Source organism: Stegodyphus dumicola, chromosome 6 (assembly GCF_044657685.1).
Source record: "Stegodyphus dumicola isolate Sdum_Otavi_A_Nest chromosome 6, ASM4465768v1".
Lineage (NCBI taxonomy): Eukaryota > Metazoa > Arthropoda > Arachnida > Araneae > Eresidae > Stegodyphus > Stegodyphus dumicola.
Genome location: NC_140773.1, coordinates 1,664,400 through 1,691,055, shown reverse-complemented (window position 1 = coordinate 1,691,055; position 26,656 = coordinate 1,664,400). Strand labels below are relative to the sequence as shown.

Below are 26,656 nucleotides of genomic sequence, written 5' to 3'. Positions count from 1 at the left end.
TCAGATTTCCAGTTAGCAAGGAAATGATTTTACATTCTAACGCAGCACATAATTCAACTCGAGAAAATATTATTTTCCCCCCTCGGATTTCAAATTTTATTTCTTTTCATTTTGAAATGTGGCGATACTGATGTTTCAAAGAATGAACTGCAGTGGCAATTTTGCTATGTATAATTAGATATCCCGAATAATGGAAATTCAAAATACAATAAATATTGCTTAAAACTATGATTGGCTATCCTAATAATTTCCCATAGTAATGCAAAAGGGAAAGATTTTTTAGTTTTATTTCTAAACCAAAGATTGAAATTAGCCCCAGTGTTAATGACAGTACAAATCTTTATTAACAGTATGATATAAATTTTACAAGATACACATTTTTATTAGCATATGTGCTAACTGACGTGTACAAAATCTGACCCTGCTGTTAGCATTTGTACTAAAATTGATTACATAACTGCATTTAAAGGATACAGAGTATGAAATATCTTTTCTACATGTTTGAACAATTTGCATTAAAAATTAAAAATTGCTCTTCCAGGTATTAAATACTATTTAAATTGAATACTTTAGTTTTGAAAATATGTCTTTTTATATATTTTTTAAAACCAATTTTGTCACTCTTCTGGTTTCTTAAATTATTTAGTCCCATATAAAGTAGAGTCCATTTGGTTTAGTCTGGATTGTTAAACAGATCTAGATTGTTTAACAATCCAGACTAAACAAAATGGACAATTTTGACAATTGATTGACAATTTGAAAACCAAACAACAATTTGATTCATTATTTCAAAGCTTGAAATCTAGAAATACGGTATACTGTTAATTAATCTAACACATTTCAGTAAGATTTGGATTAGTAGATGTAGAAGTAAAAATTGCTGTTAAAGAAAGGTATGGGCGTCATGAGGAAATTCTACTTCTTTCTTAATTCTGTTGCTTTAATACATATCTAATTAGTTGCTTAATAATGACCTTTAGAATTGCTTTTGGAGAGGATTTTTTCTAATGCTAAAAAGATTCAAATTTATTTGTTAGAAAATGGAAAACTATGATCAGAATAAAATATTAAACTATAATGGAAGATTAATAAGAATAAAATGAATAAAATATTAAGACTCTCGGAGAATTCCCTTAAATATTCTCAGATATATTATATTTTTAAAACTATTGAGCTACTATTTCCATGCATTTCATTAATCGATTTAGGAATAGATTAAAGATTCTATTAAAAATATACAATAAAAAATTTCATTTAATCTGCACATGATCATATGAGTGAAGTTACACACTGAACGGAACTAAATGGGAAATAAAATTAAAATTTGTACTTGAAATAAACAAAATAGCAAATTAAGTAAGTTAATTTATTTGAATTTAGCAAAGCACAAGATGGCTGTCTGCCAAAGGCAAGTTATGCTGTCGTGGAGGATTTACATTGGAAACTTCCTCATATTCATATTACACATCCTCGATATTACCCATAGCAGCCTCTTTGGCCAGCATGTCTACCCTCTCGTTACCTAAAACGCCAATATGGGCTTTCACCCAGTTCATTTTTACTTCATGTAGTTTCTCAACTTTTACAAGTTGATCTTTTATATACTAGACCAAAATATTCCCAGAAAGCCTTCCACGAACGCATCCCTCTCATTAGCAGATAACCCTCGAGTTACTTTGTGTCAATCGATTAATATATATATACATTTACAAGGCAGCAGCTGTCGCCAAATATAAATGTTGGCACAAAATTTGGATTGAAATAATTATGAGAATGCTGAAGATAGACTCAAGATGCAACGTTGCTCAGAAATATAGTCGTACCTGGATATTAGGTGAAAAAATTTCAGAATTTTGTGAAATGAAAAATTACATTCAACGAATTTTGTGTTTTTGCAGTCTTTTTTCTCTTGGCATGGTCGTCCATTTCGAACTTACATTTAGCACTTTAAAATAAAGTAAATTTTTCCTTTTCTTGTAAGATTTCAGATACAGAGTCTTTATTATTTGGCAAAGTCGGATCGTAAAATCCCTCTTTAGTCATCCTTAAAATTTCGTACGAACCACGAGTCTGGATCGAAACGTTAATGAGTCATAATGTTTTGGGTGGTTAATCGTGTAAGGCTGCTGTAAATAACGTGCTTGCCTATATTTTGGCTGCTGCTCATTTAATGGTTAGGTTATTAGAGCACGGCAAAGCACGCAAGAGTTGTTTGCCCAAGACCAGGGATGCTTTCGTAAAGAACTTTTTAAGGTAGACTGACTGATTAATAGTAATAAAAGTTTGTTTAAATTTTTGGGAAAGAAGCTTTTTCTTTTACACAGCTTTTATAAAACCAGTATTTTTGATTCAGTTCTTCATAGAAAGGGTAGTTTGTGTTAGTTTTCTCGAGAAAAGAATTCTTTCTTTAACAGTGCTCTCATAAATCAGCTTTCTGATCCACTCGGTAATCTTAACTTTCTTCAGCCTCCTCTGGGAAGGAACGTTATCTGGAATAACATTCTTATAATCCGAGCCTTCGATTCCTCTTGTCTTAGGAATTGCACTTCGGCTCATAAATTGGGTTTTCAACCCACGCCATATCATGGATCTGCTTTTGGTTTCTGAAGAAATAGATTTTATGCACATTAGCTCCGTTATGAATCTGCTTTCCAGTACGTTCTAAATTAGAAATAATCCTTTGTTTTGAGATTCTTGGTAAACGAACTTTACGTGAAGTAATGTATTTACAAACTGGGTTTTCGTCCCTTTCCTTGATGTAAACAGTATTATGGGAAAGCTTATTTGGGAAACGTATATCTTCTATTATTTCATACTCGTAAGGTGGATTTTTCAACTGTTTCATCTCAGAAACAGTCCCTTGTTTCGAATTTTTCGGCAAAAGAATTTTGTTTTCTATCGCCTCCTCGTAAATTGGGTTTCTGATCCATTTCATTGGATAATCAGGCATCCGGCTGGGATTTCTGGTAAAAAAAAAATTTATCTGCCATATTTTTCTCATAAATATGCTCAATTATCTCTTCCGTTTCAGAAAAAGACCTTTGTGTCGTGTTTCTTAAAGAAAGAATTTTATTTTCAATGGCGCTTTCGTAAACTGGGTTCCTTACCCATTTCATCCGAGAAACAGGTGTCCACTCCGGATTTCTTGAGAAACGATATTTTTCTGCAGTAACGTTCTCATAAATCAGGTACTTCATCCACACCGCTTCATACACACTCGTTTGTTTCTGGTTTTTTGACAAAATGCTTCTAATTCTACAGGTACTCTCGTTGTTTTCTTTTCTTATTATTTGAGAAACGGTGCTTTGGTTTGCTTTTCCAGGGGAAGTAATTTCACTGCAAATTTGTTCTTGTATGCATTCTCTGTTGGGAGCAGATTTTCTGGAAGATTTTTTGAAGAAAAGAATCTGATCTAGAATGGTACTCACACGAAACCGGTTTTTGTTCTTTTCCATGTCAGGAACTGTGTGTTGGATTTATCAGGAGAGTTTTAGTTGCAAAATAAAATTGTCGTCGGTCAGTTCCTTACCAAAAGGCGACTTCTATATTTAGTTTTTCAAGTTAGGAAGAGTCGTTTACAATGATGATCAAGTCAACTGCGTTCACCGGCATTTTCAACACAGCCAAAAATACTTATGTAGCTGTTATAATCCTTCATCCTAATAAGAATAGAAATTTATGTTAAAAGAGCAGTAATATTTATATCATTTGTGTACACAATAATAACATTTTTGATTACGTTGGTTGAATCTACCGTGCTTAAACATATAGGAAACCAAAATCATCAGAAACGAATTTTTACATATCAAGAGACTTTTGTTCGAACATTAAAAATGTATTTTGGTTCAGAAACAACATATCTCAGTTACATTTGAAATAATTTAATAAAATTTTGTACTTGGTAAAACCTTTAAACGACTGTTTTTGTTTTTCTTGCTAAGACAACATTGACATGTCAAGAAGACCGTTGGTGACAAAAGACGAAAGATTATGAATCACGACATTTATTATAATCACGAATATGGCATTCGTCGATTGGTAGCAGGAAAATGTGGTGTTTCTTTTTCTTTTCAAATTGAAAGGATTTTAAAAAATTATATTTTATGATCCTCCTGTTTATCACTTTATTTATGTTTTTAGTTCATGTTGTAGTCTTTGGGTTTGCTTATGTAGTTTAGTTATTAACTTAAAAGTAAACCATTCTTATACTTTTACATTTTTAATTGCATCTTTGCGCAAATTTCATTAAAGTATTCCACACGCGTGTTTGAAATTTTTCGATCATTATTTTAGTTGCTAAGCAAGTATGTAAGAGAAAATTATAGTACTAAAGAAATTAAAATTAAAAAAATCTGATGTGTACACCACATGACTTCCTTGTATTGGAATATTAAATTATACACATTTTTTCTTGCATTTCATTTAAAATTATTGGATTGAATTAAATCGACTTCGCCGACAGCGCATAAACCACAATGGAATAAATACATTCTTTAAAATTCACTCTAGTATTTGTTTACCATAGCGACACTCTGGCGCTAGATTCACTTAATAGTATTAATAATTATATAACAGTTAACTTATATAATAATTTTATAACGGAAGCTAAGTTAACTGTTATTTAATCCAATGATTATATAACAGTTAACTTATATATTTCGTTCATGTTATAACTCATAATGCACAAAATTTATATCATTTAAAGAATAAAATTATTTAATCGTTGCCACATGTTCTGTTCAAATACTAAAATAAAGCTAGAATGATGTATAAAAGAAATTAAGCAAACGAAACAAAAAAAGAAACAGTTTTTCACAGACGATTGAGTATTTCTCATTTAATTAATTCAGTTCTCACTTCGCAAGAAGGCAAAAATACATAAAAACTCAAAATATCTATATTAAAAATTACGAAGTAAATCTTAAACGCTTATTTCGTCGAAAAAATTCCAGAAAGGATTAAGCATGATTTCAATAATAAATGAAGGCGTTATCTTTGTTGTTGCGAAGCTAAGTTTCTCTCGATTGGCAACAAATTCACTAGTCCCCTGTTTCAAATGTAAACATCAATGGCCGCCATTAAAAAAGGCTTAGCGGCAATTAAACAACTTTAAAATTGCTGATAATTCTAAAACAATTGCACACAGATTTACTAAAGGCATAAAATCCTTAACCGGAAGATAAAAACAACATAATTCAATCATTTTTAAAACAAAAAGTGTACAATTTACCAACATATAAGAGTACAGAAACTGAGATCACTGAGCCGGGTAACAGAGTGGATATATATATAAATATATTTATATACGTTCGGTGCGGCCGATTGCAACCAAAATACGAGGTGCACATCTACATGTTATAGCAGTCCTATATACAAAATTTCAACGTTCTGAGGCTACTCGTTTTTGAGTTATGCGAGATACGTACGTACATACGTTCGTACAGACGCCACGAAAAATTCTGTTCAGAATTAATTTTAAAGCAGTTTCATAATTTTTTTGAAGGAAAAGAGTATTTTATTCTGTCATTACGTACAGATATCACGCAAAAACATCGTTAAATTGCATTCGATTGCGGTCAAAATGGATATTTTCGTTCAAATATGCTGCCTGAAACTTTTCGCGATTACAATACTTCCTTTTTACTTCGCACAAGGAAGTAGAAATGTAGTATTGCATTGTTGCAGCATCTACAAACCCGCAAAATTTCAAGACAATCATTTCATCGCAAAGTGATCAAAATTTTGCCCAAACGATGCAGAAACAAACTAAATAAAACAGCATATATGAGTGCTAAATCTGACTGAGAAGGAGTGAAATTCAACTGAAGAATACGTTTATTTTTTTAAAATTTATTTTAAGTTACTTTTCTTCGTTTATTACTATTCTTTCAATTATTACTAAGCTGACGAATGACGAATGCCAGCCGAAGACCAGTTCAGGAAGGAGCTAATTTAAACAAAATTTAGAAAATTGTTAATTTCATATTTTTTATCATTCTTGAGGTAAGGTTTCATAACCTATGGGAATTTCAAAACTTATTCTTTAACGGATATTGAAATTTAAATGCGTTAAAAAGGAATATAATATGATTTTCGAAATAAAATTAAGAAAAGTATCTTTCAAAAGGAAGTGATGTGAAAATGTGTATAAAACGTTAAAATTGCGAAGAAATTCCACCGCAAAAAATTAACTAAAATTATACGGTTTTACACCTCAGGGTATACAGATTGAAGAAACAAAATGATAAAAAAATATCCTTTTTTATAACAAAAGTAACGAAACAGAATATAAAAATAGCAGTGGACTAATAATCAGCCTAATTATTTCGTAAAAAAATCTTTTCAACAAAGAGAGATAAGTAAATAAACCCACGTAATGACTGTTAGAGAAATACATATGTCAGAGAAAGCAACATGGTGATAAAATAATGATTCGATATATTTCGCACGCCATTTCCTCGTCATGTCAAGTTATAAATATTGCAAAAAATACCTAATTAAATATTTTATGCACCTTCTTTTAAAAGAGCTTTAAGAATTGATTTTATATTCTGCGGAAATTTTAGATTTTTATAACAGCTACAATTTTCAATTGTGGAATTTTATCGCAATAAAATGAATCTAAAAAATCTAGCGATATTTGAAATACCGATAAAATTAGAAAATTATGTTAAACATTCAGTGAAATCTTCATTTAAAATTATTTTTCCAAATCTGTCCGATGATGCATATTGTAAAATTTGGAGATTCTTTTAATGATACGAAAAAATATAAAAAGATACGAAAAATGGATAAAAAGTCGTTTTTGATATGAAATGGAAAAAATCGAAATCCAGTTTCGAAAAGCATAGCTTCGGAGTGCACACCTTCATCTTCCGACCCATATAGGGTCTGAATTTCGTATATTTGTGTCTATCCGTCTCTGTTCTATGCGACGAAATCACATGATCAAAGATTCTTCACATTAGCTTACTATTACATTACCAAAACTGAAAAATTATATAAAGATTTTCGTGAGTTCAGGAGAGAAAAAGAGACAATAGAGATGAGGAACTGTTTTTATTACTTTTAAATAGCTTAGGTATTTTTTTAATCCGTAAAAGACAGAAGAAATTTCAATCAAATAATAACGTTTTGCCGGTAACAATACACTTTCGAGTAGGAGGTAAAAATATTTTGTTTCGGGTAGTGGCAATACATTCCTTTGAAATGGCAGAAGTTACCAAAAAGTTTGAAATATAAACAACATTCGCTGTGCCGGATCGCAAAACATAGTTTTTTAATCACCGAGTTTGCTAATCAAAATTTCGTTATTTTCTGACAAAATGTGTTTTATCTAAAAGAAAAAAAAATTCCAGAATCAATATCTGTGCTTCCATGAGAATTCATATCGTCGTCAATTCTTCATCTTTTACTAATAGAGAATACATTTATTCATTTAATGCTATCATTTTGATGGTAATATTTAGAAAGTATCATTTTTCAAACTACCTAAACATGAAATTGGCAAAACTCATGAAAGATCCACAAATGAATTTTGAAGTTTGAATTTTTACTTCAAATTCTACCCTCACAGCAGATTACATCAGCTATTAGATTCACCGTCTTGCCTTCCATCGTTCGCTTTCTATCTGGCTTGGCTCTTTAAGGCCCATCCACACGAGTACGCTCGCGACGTAGTTGACGCAACTTTTTTGACGCCAACGTAAATTAGCATTACGCAGATGACGTTAAACTGATTAGAGCACAGAATTTGTAAGAGAGATTTACAGATTCATTCTTTGCTTAGAGCCTTTGTGATGATGCATGGTCACGTCCCTCTTCTCGCCTTTGACCTTTCCACCACTTGTCCAGACTACTCTACGTCATCGGCCTATGGCAAAATTGTTACTGAGCCGGATACGTCGAGCTACCCGCGATATCTCGGCGATACCTGGACTGACCAGACTGACTCCAATGGAAGTGCACGAACTAACAGATAAAGAATATGATTAAAATCACAATGTTTGCTGACAGAGAGTGAATACTAATTCAGAAGTCAAACAACAAAAATCAGCGTTATATTTTCAAAATTTTTACAGGACTAGTTTCGATGATTTTACCGAACCACTATCCTCAGCTGTGGAAGCGCAAATGAATTATTGTGTCTTAATTAGAGAGTGAATAGTTAAGAGCAGGGTGCTTCGAAATGTGCCATTCTCTGCAGGGCCGGATGCCTTCCTGCATTTATTTCAGAAGAAATAAAGGATTCTAAATAATCCAATCGCTTGATAAATGTAAATAATCAATTGCCGCTAATTCTGTCCCGTTGCGAAGAACTGAAATTAATTGCTCTGTTATTGAGGATGGTGCAATAAAGTGGAAATAAGCTGACGTATTGATTCCGCAACATTTTATTCTTGCTGTCCTAATGTTAAGTTTTTAAAAAACACATCAATATTTTTGCTATATTTATCAATTTTTTGTACAAATACTCACATACAAATAAGCGATTAAATAATGAATTGTTAAACAGATGAGTCCTGCAATTGTATGTAATGATAAATGAAATAAACATGCGAAAAGGATGAAACGCCTGTCAAATATTTAGATTAGATTCTATTAAATAACTAAAAGAGGAATTAAAATGAAATTTAGCGAGTATTATTAATTTTACTTATCGTCATTAAATTATCGGACCACATATATGAAGTTTAAACCTAAAAAGTGCATTCATTTCTTTAAAATCCTTAAAATTGTTGATCAGTAACAATTTTGAGACATAATTTAAATATTTTTGTAATCTAGAACGGTAACATTCTAAAAAACAGTTATTTGTCAAACCACGAGAAAGGTAAATTAAATACTTGGCATTAATTTTATTGCCCATAGTTGGTTAACTGATAGCGATAAAATACAACTATCGATTTAAGGGGATAAATGTGTTCGATAGGAATTTTAAAAGAGAGAGTGGTTCCGGGAAATTAAATGAGGATTTATAAGTACGTGAACCTGCTTTTAATAACGATTAAAATTTAATAAATGAAAATAAAGTTTTGAAGCTGATGTCTGTTTTATGGTAGAAGGCAATTGCATGAATTTTATTCTAATTTTTTTTTTTACTTAAGCATACAAATCATTACTAGTATTAAAACGTGACTATAAACGCGTTTATTCCGCCAGCAGTTTCCGTTTATGTTTTAAACTGGTTTATTTTAGGATCTATATCTTGAATAAATTTTGCGCAAATACTTCGCTTTTTACTGTATAACTATTATATAACATAATTATATTTGTTATTATTTACACCATATCACTTTATTTTTTACTTATTTATTACATATAATTAAGGGTCAATGAATACATACTTATTTGCATGTTAAGAAGCTTGAAATATTCACGACGGGTGTCATTCTGTGCGAAATCCAAAATAAAAGCTTCAAAATCAATAAATTACCTTTTTTTTTTCCCTTCCTAATATGGATACAAGCAAATAACTTTAAAATAAATACGTACAATTTAAGTACCTTATCCGTGGACACAACGAATGCAGAATACCGATCGAATCACAGCTCCCTTGCTGTAAACTGCGTATTAAGAGATATCAAGCTGTTCCCCGTGAATTTATTGCTCGCACGTTTATATTCAGATCTTTTGCAATTTCGTATAGACTTAATATTACTTTATATGACAAGACCTTTATATGACCTATTTTATATCACCTAATTATTAAAAATCGGATATAACGAACTTTAAATATCTTCGACTGAAAAGTTCTTGGATTTTCAAACATTTTTCTAGAATTTCTGCAGCATTCAACTGGAAAATTAGTAACCTATAAATTCAGCCTGCGTAGTGTATTAGAACCAAAGAATCTCCTTAGAGATTCTTTGATTAGAACAACGAAAGACACCTTCAGGTCACCTTTCTTTTATTTTCGATTGCCCTTCACGTTTCTTTGTGTTCCAAACAGAATGCTACACGAGGCAGGTGCAGTACTCGGTTCTTGGAAAACCAGTGCACACAATAAACATACATTGAGAGAATGTATTGTGCTATGCACTGAGCGGAGGAAGTGCTGATGGAGAAATAGGTTTTGAATGGATTCTTTGATTCCATTTAAGTTCACTGATTAAGCTCTCAGACTGCCTTCTATTGAAGGCGAAAGATTATTCGTAATTTTAATTGCGTAGTTTGATCAAAATATGTAATTGGACGGACGGGCTAAATCATGACTTTTATGCTAAGTAAGCTTTTGTAAAAATTATTAACGTAAGGGATAAATGAGAAACAACAAAAATAAGTTTGAGTAATCGCTCATAATAACACCTGTAATTAATTAATGCATTTTGGTTTTAAATTACTATTACTGTTAACGTTTCTTGGGAGATGTGGCAATGCAAATCACTCTTTCTGTGTAACTCATCAATCCATTTTCAAACAATTTTTAGCTAGGATCTATTTTTTTCTGATCAGATAGGATAAAGCGAGCCAGATTTGCGATCTCTTAAAGTTCGCTATATCAGGGTTCGACTATATACACAAAGTTACATTACTTAGCTTTTGAATACGAATCAATTATTTAAATACGCCCGCTAAATGTAAATTTAAACGAAGTGACTTCAAGATCATTCCAAATCATCAAGTAAAATCCGATACATAATGTGTTTTTGGTGGGGGTATGGTTTAAAGATAAAAAATAAACACACGTTGTTTGACACACTAAGCTTGCAATACGTTCCTTCGAACAGTTTAAGATAAAGTGCTTGAAAAACTGAATTTTTTAAATAAAAACCATAAACACCGAAAAAAATTTTGACTTAAGGAATTGTGACACTTTTAGTAATTTAAAAATTAGTACTTAAGAAGTTAAGGATATGCAACACAAAATCTTATATTTAAAATGACCTATTCAAAATTTCAAAACCATATAATTAAAAAAATATACCATAAAGCCATGTCACCTAAACCCATCATCATGTGGAGGCTGATGAACCTATTGACTAAAGGAAAAAATCTTAATGATTTTGGGCATAGCTTTACGTTTATTTTTTGGCATTTGAAATTTACGCTTAAATCCTTAGTAAATAACATTTTATTTTCAAAGTCCTGCGAGATTTTAATTAAGTTTCATTTGCTATTAACTTTACGTCGATTTTTTATAGTAGGCTTCTTTTCGTCACGTACGTGCTCATCGAGAGGTCTGAATTTTTTATGGTGAATGGCATATTTTAAAATGGAAAAAAATTATAACCGCAATGATTCGGAATAGAAATTTGTCTGATGCTCTTATTGTCAAGAGAACGCGTCCAGGTATGAAAATTAATTGCGATCATTAGAAGTATTTAATTAAATAATCAGAAAATGTTAATAGGTGTCATTTTAAAGTGGACTGCGACAAGCATTTCAATCAAATAGCAGAATATTTTAATTCACAAAGAGGCAAAACCTGTTAATTGAAACCGTAAACACCTCAAATATTTCTTTCGAGTTGTTTAAAGTTATATTCCTGGGCATAAGCTGCATAATTACGCAAAGGAGCGTTTGCCCAGAAGCGATATTTGTGTCGAAACTTTTTTTTTTTTTTTTTTGTGTGTGTGTGTGTGCCTGTTCACTATAAACGGTACTCGCTTTCTTAAATTGTTGCCACCAAATATTATCATCTTGTAGTATATTTAAAGCAAATTAAACAATGAAGAATCTGCATGAATATACGTACATGTTTCTCGCATTGTGAAATAACGACGGTACCTAGAGACATCAAATTCTTAAAAATGTAAATCTTCTTCCGAACATGTGCACCTGAAAGCCCAAATTTTAAATTTCGAATTTGTTTTATTATGTATTAAAAATTTTGTAAAACTTTATAGAATTTTTTACTAATAAACTCAACGATTTCAAAGCTTGCAGTAGTGACACTGACGGAAAAAAAAAAAAAAAAAAAATTATCTCCAGCGCTAGAAAATGTGTATCGGAAATCCTAAATGTATGCTGTTTTGCTATATTTAACTATTTTGTGATTTTGCTCTTGACTTGAATTTTATGTGTTTAAAGTGCGAAGAACATGATATTTAACCAATAAAGTAATACCAAAACATTAAAAAGACGCCCACTTGGATGTAACAGAAAATCTGAAAGCTTTCAGATTTTTATTTTTTTAAGTTACTATTTTTACGTCAGTACATTTAGTTTGGACCCACAGTGTAGAAATGTGTGCGATAATATTCAGACAACTTATATAATCGCAGTAGAAATATAAAAACTTGGACGACAGCAATTTATTATATTTGACGCTCGTTGTATCTCTTGTTAGGCAAAAAAATATTATACAAGTGGTCAGCATCACGAGTTTCACTGAATTTAAATAGGAAAGTTTCAATTTTTTTTAATTTATAATCCTAATTTTTGAATTTCAAATTTGTTTTATTATATATTTCATATTTTGTGAAATTTTAAGGAATTTTTGATTAACAAACTCAACGATTTCAAAGCGAGCATTAATAAAACGGGAGGAAACGTTATCTAGAGAGCGAGACTCTCTATCGGAAATTGTGAAGATATGATGTTTTTAAATATTTTTAGTCTAAAGGGACATTAGCCCAAATGCCTCGAAACGTTTGTGTCTGTAAATGAAAAAAGTCCATTTTGACGTAGTATAAAATCTAAAATCTTTTAGATTTTTTTAAATGTTTAAAAAATATATTCCTAAATAATCTTCTATGTTTTCGATGTTCCTTAATGACTGGTAACAAAACACGCGTTGCAAATTTCCTAATAATGCTTTTGTGCGATTTGACAATTTTGTCATGAAACGAAAGACGGCGCGTTACTATTTACGTATCTTTCAAGCTACTCATATTGTATAACCTACACTAATAATATAACTTGGTTGTAAAATATTTTTAATGAAAAGTAAAAAATAATAAATAAGTAAACAAAAAAAAATCTTAAAGTCTTCAGGTTTTTATTACGCACAAAGGGGCTTTTTTAACGTTTTCTGTGTTACTTTATTATAAATATCACGTTCTTCGCACTTAAACCATAAAATTTAATTCAACAGCAATACCACAAAATAATTTAAAAAGAGCATATCTTTAGAAATTCCGATACACAGTCTCGCTAGCTATAAATAGAAATGCATTTTTTTCGTAAAGTGTTGCCATTGCTCGCTTTGAAATCCTTGAGTTTCGTAATCAAAAATTCGATAATAAAACAAATTCCAAATTTTGGACTTTCAGATGCCCATACTGGAGTGAAGGATTACGTTGTTCAAAATTTTATATCTCTAGTTACCATTCCTAGCTAAGTTCCACTGCTAAATAAATTAACTAGGTAAGTTATTTTATTTAGCAGTGGAACTTAGCTAGCGAAAAATGTACAAATAACATTTTATGATGCAATAGCGTTTGCTGATCCTTAAAAATAACCAGTCAAGTACTTAAAAATGAGTTTTTACCTTCCAGTAAAATGATCCCAGGTATTAAAAATCCATACACAATGACGAAATAAGAATGGCAAACCACGACTCCTAGTCCTAGTACGCATGAGGGTAAAACATGAACTGATCAGTAACACATTTGACCGGTGGTGCTAGAGAACCATGATTCGTAGAATTTACGCATGTGCAGGGACGTTTTTCAATAGTTTTCACCTGCAAGGGCAGGTTTCGCCACCTTGGGGAGGGGGGATTTTCAATGCATTTGTGGTTTGCCTTTCAATAAATTTGCCAGGGACCAAGGTTCTTTAATATAGTAGGGACCTTCCTGTAATCTATACTATCCTTTGTGTGAACTCAACATTTGTCTGGTTCCTTTGGATAAATTAAGAAATAATCAAGTTTTTGTAAGAAAAAGTGCAACAACAATAAAACGAAGGAAATTCCTTACATTCTATGAAAGAGCTGTGCATTATATTCAGACTAACACTTGAGGAAATTACATTTTTGGTAGATTTCGGAATACGTCATCGAAAGCCAAAAACACGAACGACAGTTTAAATGTCTATTCAACAGAAAGCTATCTTGCAATTATTAAAAAATATAAATATAATAATCAGTCAATAAAACAATCATCAATAAATACAATTTTGAATAAAAATAGAAAAATGAAAGTAAATAAATAAATAAATGCAAATAAAAAATAATAGAATCTGAATTCATATTGCATTTTACATTCAAAATTTCAAAATGGTGAAATTTTTTTTAAAGAAAGAATTATAAAAATCACAAGATTTTTTGTCTAACGATTTTGCATTCTACACATGAAGATCTTAGGAAATTACCGTTTTGTTAGGAAATCGCAATCTGATCTTTTAAGAAATTGCAGCCTGATCTTGATATAAAATTTCAATTTAACACCTGAACACAGTTTCACTTAACCAGTTATAATAGGACTGTTTATTTAACAAACGAACTAATAATTATTGAAATATAAACTATTGAAATTTAATATCTGTTTCAAATGCCAATACCGAATGTGTCTCAAATTCTCTAACAACTCTGAATTTACACGAATAATCCGCTGGTAGTTCGATTCGAAATTCGAATCCGCGAACGGGATGTCTGCATGGGCGTTTTCGTGGTTTTCCCCATGTGTAACTTGTATACGAGCCAGTTTCCCTTAGAATGTCCTCCACGAAGGCATCCCTCCTCTTAGGCAGATAGCCTCGAGGCTTTGCCATAATCACACACACACACACACACACACATATATATATGTATGTGTGCGTGTGTGTGCTTATGTACAAGCATAAGCACACAGTCACACACATACTATGTATAAATGCATATGTGTGACAATGTGCGTATCTATCTGTATGTATATATTTATTTCCCATTTATGTGCATGCAAGCTATTCCCTTTATTTATACACTTACATGCTTTATATATATTATATAAATGCGTAACATAATACTGTATAGATATGTAGGTATACGTTTACATAAATAAATATATATTCCCACGCACTGACGCGTACAGATACAAGCAAGTTCTTTTTACATTCTTATTAGCTCATTCCACTGCCCGTCTTTATTTCCATACCTGTTTATTCTGAAGTGACCTTCCCACACGGAAGTTTACTGTGAAAGTATTGTTGTTCAATCAAATGTAAATTTTTGTGTCAGAGAAACAAAAATAGCTTTTACAATTTCAGCCTCAAACCTCGAAATCGTAAATGGATTAAAACTAGTCAAGTGATTTCAAAGCTTTTTGCCTTAGAAGAAGAGATGAATTGCTTCATTGTGTTTCTCATTGTGAAACACCACTGTCAGTTTATCTCCCAGAATCAAACATGATGCAAAATCTCTCACAGAATATACGAATCATTATTCAAAGACGCAGGTGTGTTTCCCATCTGAAATTCTCAACCTTGATCTTTTACTGATTGCTATTCATTCTTCACGTAGCTAGGAAATAACGCTGAAGTGTAGATCCCTCGGTAATGTAGTGGCCACACAATTATAAAAGAGGTTTGATAATAAGGCAAGAACTAGATGAACAAGATGCTAATAAAGCTAATGAATAGCTTGCCAAATTTTCGATGGAAAAGTAAAAAAAAAGAAAAAAAAAGTCAGTTCAACTGAATCAGTATAGGGCTCACTTGACAATGAAGTGATGAACAATTTTACATAAAGATATTTGCAAATATGTAGTAAAATTTTAACTGCACAATTTAAAATATGTCGGCATTTTTCATGTCCAACCTGTTACGACACAGTCTGGAGCTGAAACAAAATAGTTTAGGCAATAGAAAAACTGACATGCGACGACGATTTGAAAAAGGAGAGATTTTCGCTCACTGTGAACCTGAAAACATCTGAAAATTTCTCATAACATGCTAAATTATGTAGCATAATAAAACATAGAATGATAAATACACGATACTAAAGACAACTAATTATCATGTGACTTCCCCCCCCCCAATCTTTAAAAAACTGTATACAGCACAAAATTTTCCTTTGCATTTGAAAAACTCTTTGTAATAAAATATCTTAATTTTGATAACAGAGTAAAACACGAATAACAAAATTCATTCTAATATTAGGCCCACCAGCAGCCGAGTGGTAAAATCGCTGAATACAGGTAGTTCGGTCTCAAGTTAGAATCCCGCGAACGGGCTGGCTGCATGGGGTTTCCGTGGTTTTCCCTACGTGTAACGTGTATACGAGGCAGTTTCCCTTAGAAAGTTCTCCACTGAAGTCATCCCTCTCCTCAGATAGCCCTCGTGAGCTTTCCCATAATTACACAAACACCATTCTAATATTAACTCCTGAAATATATTACATGCTAATTTTCAATAAGCAAGATAAATCGGTACTTGTTTAAATAATCATCTTTTTCTAATTTTTAAAACTAAAATATATTATTTCAGAAAATAGCTTTTCAGCTTCTGTTTTATTCTGCAGAAACTTTGGAAAAAAACTGAATGTAAATTAATAGCACTTGCGTAATTGGATATTCCATTTCGAGCAATGTATAATAAAATGAAATTGCTTTTAAATCAAACCAGGCATATTCTAATTTGCTTACTGTTTTCCTTCTTAATAGTACGTTATCACTGTACGTTATTAATAGTACTTATTAATAGTACGTTATCAATCTGTACTGATATTTTTAACATTTACGTAGAATCCAAATTTTACTACTCCTAAAGAACTTAATTTTACTGAAATTAAATTTTTAATCATTTCTGTAGATACTTTTTAACTTTCCTTACGTAGCAAAATTTTAAAGATTTATATAATTTTGATAACATGTATAGGAAAACAAATTATAAAATTATAAGTAAATTTGTTTCTTAATACGAAAATAATATACGTATAATCTTTGAAAAATTTCTAGAATATTCCGCTTCCTTCTTTTTTTTTTTTTTTTTTTTTGATTTTAAAAGTTAAATTTAATCTAAAATTCCCGGTTAGGGTTTGAAAGTTTGGAATGTTTTAAAGTTACAAATACAATAAAAATAATAAAAACAATAATTCGAGACTGTGGAAAATTCTCTGCGCATTTATTTTGTTCTAAACGCATGCCACGTGGGAATCGGCGTCCTTATTTAATCCTAAAATACTTTAATCAATTTTATATGCATTTGCATTGATTTCATTGCAATATTTGTTCCCGAGGTTTTCAAAAATATTTCAGTTTAGTAGGAAAATATTTTATTTTGTCAGAACACGAATCTGTACTGATGAAAACAACCCAACTTCTGAGCTGTTAAAAAGAGATAGAGTGTACTTGAGTGTTAAATACATGCATGACATAACCACGTGTTCTGAAATATGTCATACATACCACGTGGCTTCCAATAAATTAGTGTTGCCAGTGGCTGATTTAGTTTCATAAGTAGTTTAGATTTTACTGATAATATTACTAATATAAACGCTGAGATATGACATATACTATAAAAGTGCCAGTCAAATTTTTAGCATATTATCTCAATGTTATTTATTGCCTCCTCGAAACCTGTGCAATGACGAAAATCGGCAAGTATTCCTGGTACGGTTCTGCATATATTTTGCTGAAACACTTACATACCAAGCTTGCAACAACCTTCTCGATCAAACAACATTTTTTCTTTATTTTGCGAGCTTACTCGCTAAAAAGTATGTAAAGTAGAGCTAAGGAGAAAATTTTTTTGCCTTGATATATATGGATGCAGAATACATCTATTCAGAAGTTTGTTGGAGTGTATCTGGGTTAATATTTATTATTGCTACAAATGTTAGATCACACTCCATAATGCTACATCTTGATGCTGCTACAAAATAATAGCTAATTAAAGAATATTTATTAAAAGGTTTAATATATATAAATGTTAAGTTCTGCATATCTAGTTTTTAGGTAGTTAAGTTTATAAATACTATTTTTGCCAGTTCTTAAAAGACAGCACTTCGATAAAGAGTTATTGAGAAATATTATATGTTTCTTTGTGGTTTATATTAATTCTGGTTAATATTCAGTATTTCATGTCATAAAAAAAATCTGAGAACCCCATTTATGTCCTTAGAGTTATGAGCGAAAATAATGAAAAAGTGTTTTGAGCAGAACGAAATTTCGTCAAATATTTCTGTCGGCGCGTGTAATTGTTTAGTTTTTTGAGAAGTATTCGCAGAATTTCTATTACACTCCATTTATCAAGTGAGAAAATTTGTCAGCAAAAATAAACCATTTTTTCGTGCAGGTGAAGTATATATATGGGTACGCATTTCATAATAACATACATAAATTATTAAAAACGCTACTGCCTGAGTTAATGATAAAAATCAATGCAGGAATTTACTGTATTACAGGAGTGCCGTAGTATATACCACTAACTTGATCAATTATATTCCGCTAATATACTACAAATACGGCATTAATAATTCAATATTTTTAATTACTTGATTTAGATTTTTACTGATATACCGGACAAAGAATCCTCGATAATGTGTATTTACAGAAATCTGCGAAATGTACTTGACATCAAGAAATAGCAGAATAACTTTTATTTATTATTTTATGCTATCTTATTCGCATTTAAAGTCTGATAGGCATTTTGTGGAATTTGTTAATAATTGAATCTTAATATAAAATCGATTATACGAGCTAAAAATTGTTTTTATGATACATGTTGTTTATCCTCTGCCTAGCAGTAAACCTGCAGCACACAGGTAATTCGTCCCGGAGTCATTTCACGGCTAACATGGTTTTTTCCTGCTTAAGGAATTAACCCGCGAGTGTATTTGCTTATTCTGGAATCCTATTACTAAATGAAAATAATTAGAAAAACTGCGTTTGTTTCGATTTAACAAATGACTTCCAAAAATTAAAAAAATATATATATTCGTATTTGAATTACAATTAATTTCGCCTTGTGGCTAGATAAATGACATACATTTTTATATTAAGTAGGTAATTAAAAATAATTTCATTCTAATTAAGAAGTAATTATCACTTAAGACGAGACATTTGTAATGATAGCGATAAGTAGGAAAAATATATTTTCGCTATGATTATAAAATCTCTTTATTTTGTTTTAATGTGGTATTAATTTATTTAAGATGATAATTAAGAAATTCTAATTCCTTTATTCAATTTATTTTTAGACGATGATGACTTCCATAAATTAAAAAAATGCGTTCTTATTAGAAGTACAATATATTTATTTAGAAATTAATGGCTACTTTTCATGGTTAGATTAGTGATTCCCACATATTCAAATAGTAAGGTGTATAATTAAAAAAAAAATTATTGTAATTAAAAATTAATTATCGCTAAATTCGAATGATCTGTAATGCGAGCCATAAGTAGGAAGAGGAGCTTATTTTGTAAATTTCTTATTATAAAAATATAATTCTTTTATTCGAATTACGAATGTAATTAATTTATTTAGAAAATAATTGAATAAATGGCATTAATATAAATATATCAATCTAGTGATAATTAACGGAAGGATTTATTTTAAAACTTTATTTACGTATTAAATAAATATCTTTCGTATGGATAAATGGGATTAATTCGTATGGAAAATTAAGCGCGCGAGACTGTGTACGGGAAATTCCAAAGATATGCTTATTTTAAGATTATTTTGTAATATTGCTGTTGATGCCTCAGGGGTGCGGTTATGTTGTGTCAGGCTCCTGGGCTTAAAAGGCCTCAACCTGCGTATAGTGCCGTAATAAGGAGTGACATGGCTTCCCTAACATAACATGGCAAAGGTTATCTGAGAATAAAAATCTCGTGAAAAGCATTAATGAGCCTTGCGCTTATACGTATCTTCGTGTCAGTTACTTCTGATGTCTGGAGATGCTTCGAAGAATAACCAAACGTCATGGCGAAAGTCTTAATATCGCATATCTTGGCAGACGCATGCGACCTTTACAGCTGACTAGCCCTCAACAGGGCGGAGAAGGAAGAGGGTAGAACTTCGGTGACATGGGTGGAGCTACTGGGTCACATGGTCCAATTGTGTACCTAGAAAGTACGTGCTTAATCTTGCTAATCATGCATTGGTCAAGGGGCGGGGAAAATATCTACATACCTATATTTCGTACATGGACTTATAAGAGATAGACTAACCCAGTGGGCGGGGCGCGCGTCACCAACATGTCGGCAAGAAAGAGTTCGGACGATCTGGTTTACGTTAACACTGAAACCTGTGGCGTTTATATCACATAACTCTTTTTAATTATTAAATGTGGTACGTTGTATAGTTGTAAAGCCACAGTTTTTTCCAAATAAGATTTAATATATCTCATTAAAGCACTTTTCCCTGCATTTCGCGCATTTTTTTAACGCGTAATTCTTGTACAAACATCTTTACTTTGGTAAAACGGTAAAAGCTCTAAGCACAAAATTTATGAACTTAATTTTGCGTACAAATAACGTAAAATTAAATAAGATTCTCAAAAAGAGTAGCCTCAGAACGTTGAAATTTTGTATATAAGACTAATATAACACGTAGACGTGCAACTCGTATTTTGGTTTCAATCGGCCGCGCCAAACGTATATAAATATATTTATAAATATATCTACTCTGTTACCCAGCTGAGTGATCTCAGTTTCTTTACTCTTATATGTTTGTAAATTGTACATTTTTGGCTTTAAAAATGATTGAATTATGTTGTTTTTATCTTCCGGTTAAGGGTTTTATGCCTTTAAGTGCCGCTAAGCCTAATTTGATGGCGGCCATTACTCTTGTTTACATTTGAAACAGCTGAGTAGCGGATTTGTTGCCAATCTAGAGAAACTTAGCTTCGCAACAAAAAAGATAACGCCTTCATTTATTATTTAAATCATGCTTAATCCTTTCTGGAATTTTTTCGAGGAAATAAGCGTTTAAGATTTACTTCGTAATTTTTAATACAGATATTTTGAGTTTTTATGTATTTTTGCCTTGTCGCGAAGTAAAAACTGAATTAATTGAATGAGAAATACTCAATAGTCTGTTAAAAATTGTTTCTTTTTTTGTTTTGTTTGCTTAATTTCTTTAATACATAGTTCTAGCTTTATTATAGTATTTGAATAGAACATGTGGCAACGATTAGATAATTCTTTAAATGATATAAATTTTGTGCATTCTGAGTTATGAACGAAATATAATACTGTTAAGTAAACCTAGCGCCAGAGTGTCGCTATGGTAAACAAAGTGAATTTTAAAGAATGCATTTATTCTATTGTGATTTATGCGTTGTCGGCGAAGTAGGTTTAATTCAATCTAATAATTTTAAATAAAATGCAAGAAAAAATGCGTATAATTTAATATTCCGTATTTTTTTTTTTTTTTTAATTTAACGACCATTTTCAGGCAGTGATTTTCAAAACTATAATAACATTGCAAAACAATCATTTATTTGATTATATCATCATTAACTTATTGACATTAAAGTGGAATATTTATTTTAGCAATTTATAAAATTCGAAGCATTAAATTTTCTAAGTGTAATGAAAAGAAAAAAAAAAAAGCTAAAGTAAAATCTAGAAGCACTCAGATTTTATATTATGCCCAAAAGGAACCTTTTTTTAACGTTTTATGTGTTATCTATATTTAGTGAATATCAGGTTCTTCAACCGTAAACCAAATACATTTGAAAACAGCATATCTTTAGAATCTCCGCGCTGGAGATAAAACTGTTATTTTCCGTACAGTGCTCTCTCTCAACTCGTTGAGTTTGTTAATCAAAAATTCGTTAAAGTTTTACAAACTATGAAATAGATTAAAACAAATTCGAAATTCGGCCGTCCAGATGCCCATGTTCGGGTCTACATTATTCAAATTTTGATGGCTCTAGATTCTGCCGTTTTTGTCACAGTGCGAGAAACATACATGTACTCATGCAGATTCTTCATTATTTAATTTTTTTAAATATAATACAGGGCGATAATATTTGGTAATAACAATTTGCAAGTTTAGATAAACAAACATTAAAGTTTAGATAAACAAAGGATATGCCTTTATCCAGTTTTTGTAGCAATTCCACTTTTTGTTTAATGAACTTCGAAACATACTTTCGCTTTGTAGATCATTTACATATTAATAAATATATATCAGAAATTCTATTTGACATAATCGAAAGTTCAAGCTTACTTTTATAAATTTGCTCTAACAGTCTGCAAAAATTAATAAGCCGGATCCAATTCGAAGATTGAGGAACAACGCAATCTGCAACATTAACTGAAATAGATAATTAAATAATTTTAGCTTAGCTTATACCGTCCGTTATACATTAAACGTGCACTCGTAAACGTATTTTGCGCACGCGCACAAGCATATTCTCAGCCGTAAAGGCCTTACGTCAACCCGACGCATGCGCAGAAAGTTTGAAGCTTTGAGGTCCGGATTATAGATCATTCTGGATTATGGGTGTGCGAATTAACGACTTTTGACTGTAATTTTTATCACATTGAAATGTTTTTATACACTTTTCTTCAGCTGAACATAGAACTTAGAAATTTTGCTTTGGCTGCAGCCCGCTAATACATATATGTATAAGATGTACTAGAAATCTTCCTGGCTCAGCTAAAACATACCTATTTGGAGGAACTTCTTCATCGTTGTTGTCATGAGGATCATCTTCACTTGTCCAATCTTCATTAAACTCAATTCCAGGCCAAAAATCCAAAATTTCTGTTAAATCACCCATTCTATCAATTTAAAAAAAAAAAAAAAAGGATTCCTCAGAGAGAAAAAAAAAATCAGAGCAACAAAAATCACTGTTTAATGCTGAAAATATACAGAAAGAAAAGTACTTTTTTAAAGAATTAAATGAATTAAAAAGCTAAACAATATCTGGTTTTTCATTTTAATTATAGCAAAGCTAAGTCTACCTGCTAAGGAAGGGATGAGGGAAACTGAATCCTATCTCATACACTCAATTAGCCTTAATTAATATCTGAAAGCCTCCGGCAGTACAGAGGATATTTTTTATTTTCACTTTTGTGAATTTATATGGCGACGGCAGTATACAGATTCTTTGGGATGTTAAGGAATTTTATGCGCTACTAGACACAGAAATTTCTAAATAAGTAAGTCGATATTTCCTTTTTGTTACTGTACATATTAGACATCATGTATTTCTATTTTCATGTTATTTCCTTGTTTTATTTTGATTTAAAATGCAGTTTATTGAGTTTATAAATTTTTTATGTTTTGGATGTTATTTTACTTGGAAATAGGAACAGTGCCAACAAATCAGCAAATTTTTTTTTGCCTGAAATAGAAATATATTTTTTAAGCCCTACCTTAGCACATTTTAATATTAAAAAGTGAGTCATCAGCGAGATATGAAACAATGTGTTACTATGTTATTAACGTGTAATACAGACAGAAAAATTAAGACTCCATTAGTCATCGGTGCAAGTAGAAAATCTCGTTGTCCGAAGGGTGCCTATTATAGCAATAAAAATGCTTGGATGACAAGAAGGATTTTTAGAGATTTACTTATGAAGTGGGAAAAAGAACTTCAGTAAGAAAAAGTGGTACACTTGTCAGATAACTGCACTGCCCATCCATATGATCTCTCACTGAAGAATATAAAATTAGTTTTCCTTCCTCCTATTACAATTTTCATTCTGATCAGGATGTTATATAAGCATTGAAGACCCATTACAGGAAGGAAGTGGTTTAAAATGTTATTAATGAAATTGGTACTCTTCTGTTATCCAATCCAGATTTATGTATGTATGCACAATATGTGTATACACACATACATATATATACATACATGTGTATGTGTGTATAGACAAATACATACATATATACATACATGAACACATTCATACATACATCTCTCAATCTGGTCCTGATAACAGAAAAGTACCATGAAATTGATATGGCTGACACAGTTTGTTCTTCTAGAGAAGCTGTTAAGTCGATTTCTCTTTTAGATGCTATGCATGTTATTTTAAATGCATGGGATGAAGTAACTCCCAATTGATTTCAAATTGCTTTAAAAAAGCCAGCTTTCATCCAAAGCAAATTCCTGGAAACTCTCGAGATGTGCCAGAAGACAAGGGTGGCGATGAAGAAATGCATGATGAGACCTGCCAAAAAAATATCAGGCTGTGAAAAGAGTGATGCAGAGATCATCCAAGTTATCAGGGAAAACAAAGGAATCAGTGAAAATGAAAGTGAGTTGGAAGATGAAATTCCAGTCCTGTACCAACAGCAGCAGAGTCTCGACAAAGCCATTAACAATTTTTAGAAAAACACTTGAACTTACAAGTGGAGATACAGAAAGTTACTAGGAAAGTCATGTCTTGGGGAACACCCTTGAAATGCTACTAACAAAAAAATATGCAACATGCTCAAATGGCTAAATTTTTAAATGGCTCTGGGTTAAAATTTACTCTACAGTACCCCTTGGCGAATCATTTCTTTTTTGACGCCAAGATCTTCGTCAGGAAGGATCTATGGTGATTTCCTGTTATGTTTTACCACCAATCCTCGAATTCCATATCACAGATTATGTTCTTACTGCATTAATATAAATATTAACAAGACATAGTGCACAATAAAAATTAAGCCTTATTTAGGAACTTCGCGCACACTGCCCGACAGCCTGCCTCTTTCGCTCTGCTCGCTACTCGTAAGAAACTTCTCCTCTAGGGTTGCCACACTTATCGGAGGGCGCAAGGCGCGCTCCTTATCGCCATCACCACAGATCTACATCAATTTCAAGATGGTGCCGATCTTTCCCCCCACTACACAAAATCAAAACAAGAAGTCAAAGACTTACACAAACTCGGTGTCCATGTACACATCAACCTATTTTAACTTTGGAAAAAAAAAAAAAAAAATCAGAGAATTGCACAAACCAGGCATTTCACACTGCCTTAACTTTGTCCATGAACACATCGACCTATTTTCACTTAAAGTTAAAACTATCATGTTAACCAGAAAAAATTTGCCGCTGCGTTAACTCACAGAGATGAACAAATAACCGAAAATGCATATTTCCTAACATTAAACAACAAATCTTTTAACAAAAATTAACATACGGAGACGAATAAATAAATGAAACGTCAATTTTTTAACATACCTTTTTATCATGAGCATACTTTCAAGCTTCCCACCACCATCTTCTCCATCTTCCATGTAAGCAATTCAATTAAATTTTTGGTTGTTTCGGCTATCTGCTGTTAATGGTGGATAAATACACATAATAGAACCCAAACCATCAACATTCATCCTCTTACTTACCTCAGACATATTCAAATGATGGTACCCACATCAAAATACAACACTAATGCACGTGCAACTGAACACATCAATTGAAAAGAATGGTAAGTATAAAAAAATCCCGGTCCATACTGAAGTAATACTATTACAAAAAATAGCCAAAATCTCAATTTATCACAACACATTTGGTGATATTCGCAGAAAAACGGCTTCTTAACGATTAAAAAAAAAAAAAAAAAAAAAAAAAAAAAAATTCTCCAAGGCAAGTTTTGCCAACATTATCAACATTACGGTTACCAACATTGGGGTTTTTAGATTTCACGAACAACCAATACTACTTTCTGATTTTTCCAGAAACCAAGGGATACCGTACGGTAAAGACCAGCTTGATGTCTGATTATACTTACATAATGTATCGATCAGTGTAATGTTGAAATTTACAGTTTTTCTGAATTGAAATATTTTTTTGTCATCTACAGAAAAATAATGAAGATTTTATAAAAAAGTGTTCAACTGTAGCTCACACATTAAACACCAAATCAAAATAGAGTACGAACTGATGGCAAAAATAAAATCGAAATAGAGTATGAATTGAGAAATTTTCAAGTAGTGAATGAAAGCTTTTACTGATCAAAGTACTTTAAATCCGGATAAACTTGGTAATGTACTGTAGATCGAAATAAAATTAAATTAGACGTAAATATTAATTGATTAAACAGAGCTTGAACCCTGATGTAAACATCTACAAATATCTCCATTAGATTAAGATAATTCAGATCAGATGATGTTTAATAAAATTAATAAAAAATACAATTCAAGTATAATAAAATTTAATAAGAAAAATTATTCTGAAAATCACTAAAGGTGAAAAGATCGAATTAGCACAATTTAAGTTTAATTCATTCAATGAAATTTATTCATTTCTGGGGAAAATGTTCCTTAATAAAGGCTAAAAACTGAAAACTGGGAGATTTGGTAATATACCAGGAGACCAGAAGAAAAACCACAGTTGGGAGCTGTGGTTTATGAATATAAAAAACTATTTTTATTCAAATCCTGGTTGTACATCAACATTTTCTGTACTTTTTGTTGTTTAATTTATAAAGCAAGTTAAGAAATCTAAATAAATATACATATGCATTTTTCAAGTACTGAAAAGGAAGGGCATGATGAGAATGATCTTCTAGCAATGACGAAAGGGGTGGAATAGGGCAAAATAGGTTGAGAACCACAATGTTAGATCTTTTATGTACTAGTAAAAAAAAAAGGCTAATCTTTGAAATATGGTAACAGGTAGTTTGGCGACATTTTGGTAAGGCGATTGTTGTACCTCTCACATACAACGAGAATAAGTCTGGCAACAGCTGCAGGAAGAAAAACTTGGCAGTGCTGGAATGGCAACAGCGGATGATATTCTATAGATTTTAATATTTTGATTTTGAGTCGATGTTTTTTGCATCTTTTGCGATACTATTACGTTATAACATTTGAGTTTTGGGTGAATGAAATGGAATCCGCT

General features: G+C 31.4%; 1 long non-coding RNA gene across 1 annotated transcript in view; it reads right to left on the bottom strand.

Annotated features, from left to right (window-relative positions):
• Positions 1–1,254: 1,254 nt before the first annotated feature.
• The window catches only part of LOC146996644 (uncharacterized), a 31,677-nt gene continuing 6,275 nt past the window's right edge, over positions 1,255–26,656 (bottom strand). Inside the window, exons 2-3 of the long non-coding RNA XR_015041547.1 lie at positions 22,488–22,601; positions 1,255–3,659 (exon numbers count right to left, since the gene is read on the bottom strand). This is a non-coding gene — a long non-coding RNA (uncharacterized LOC146996644). The remainder of the gene's footprint in view (positions 3,660–22,487; positions 22,602–26,656) is intronic.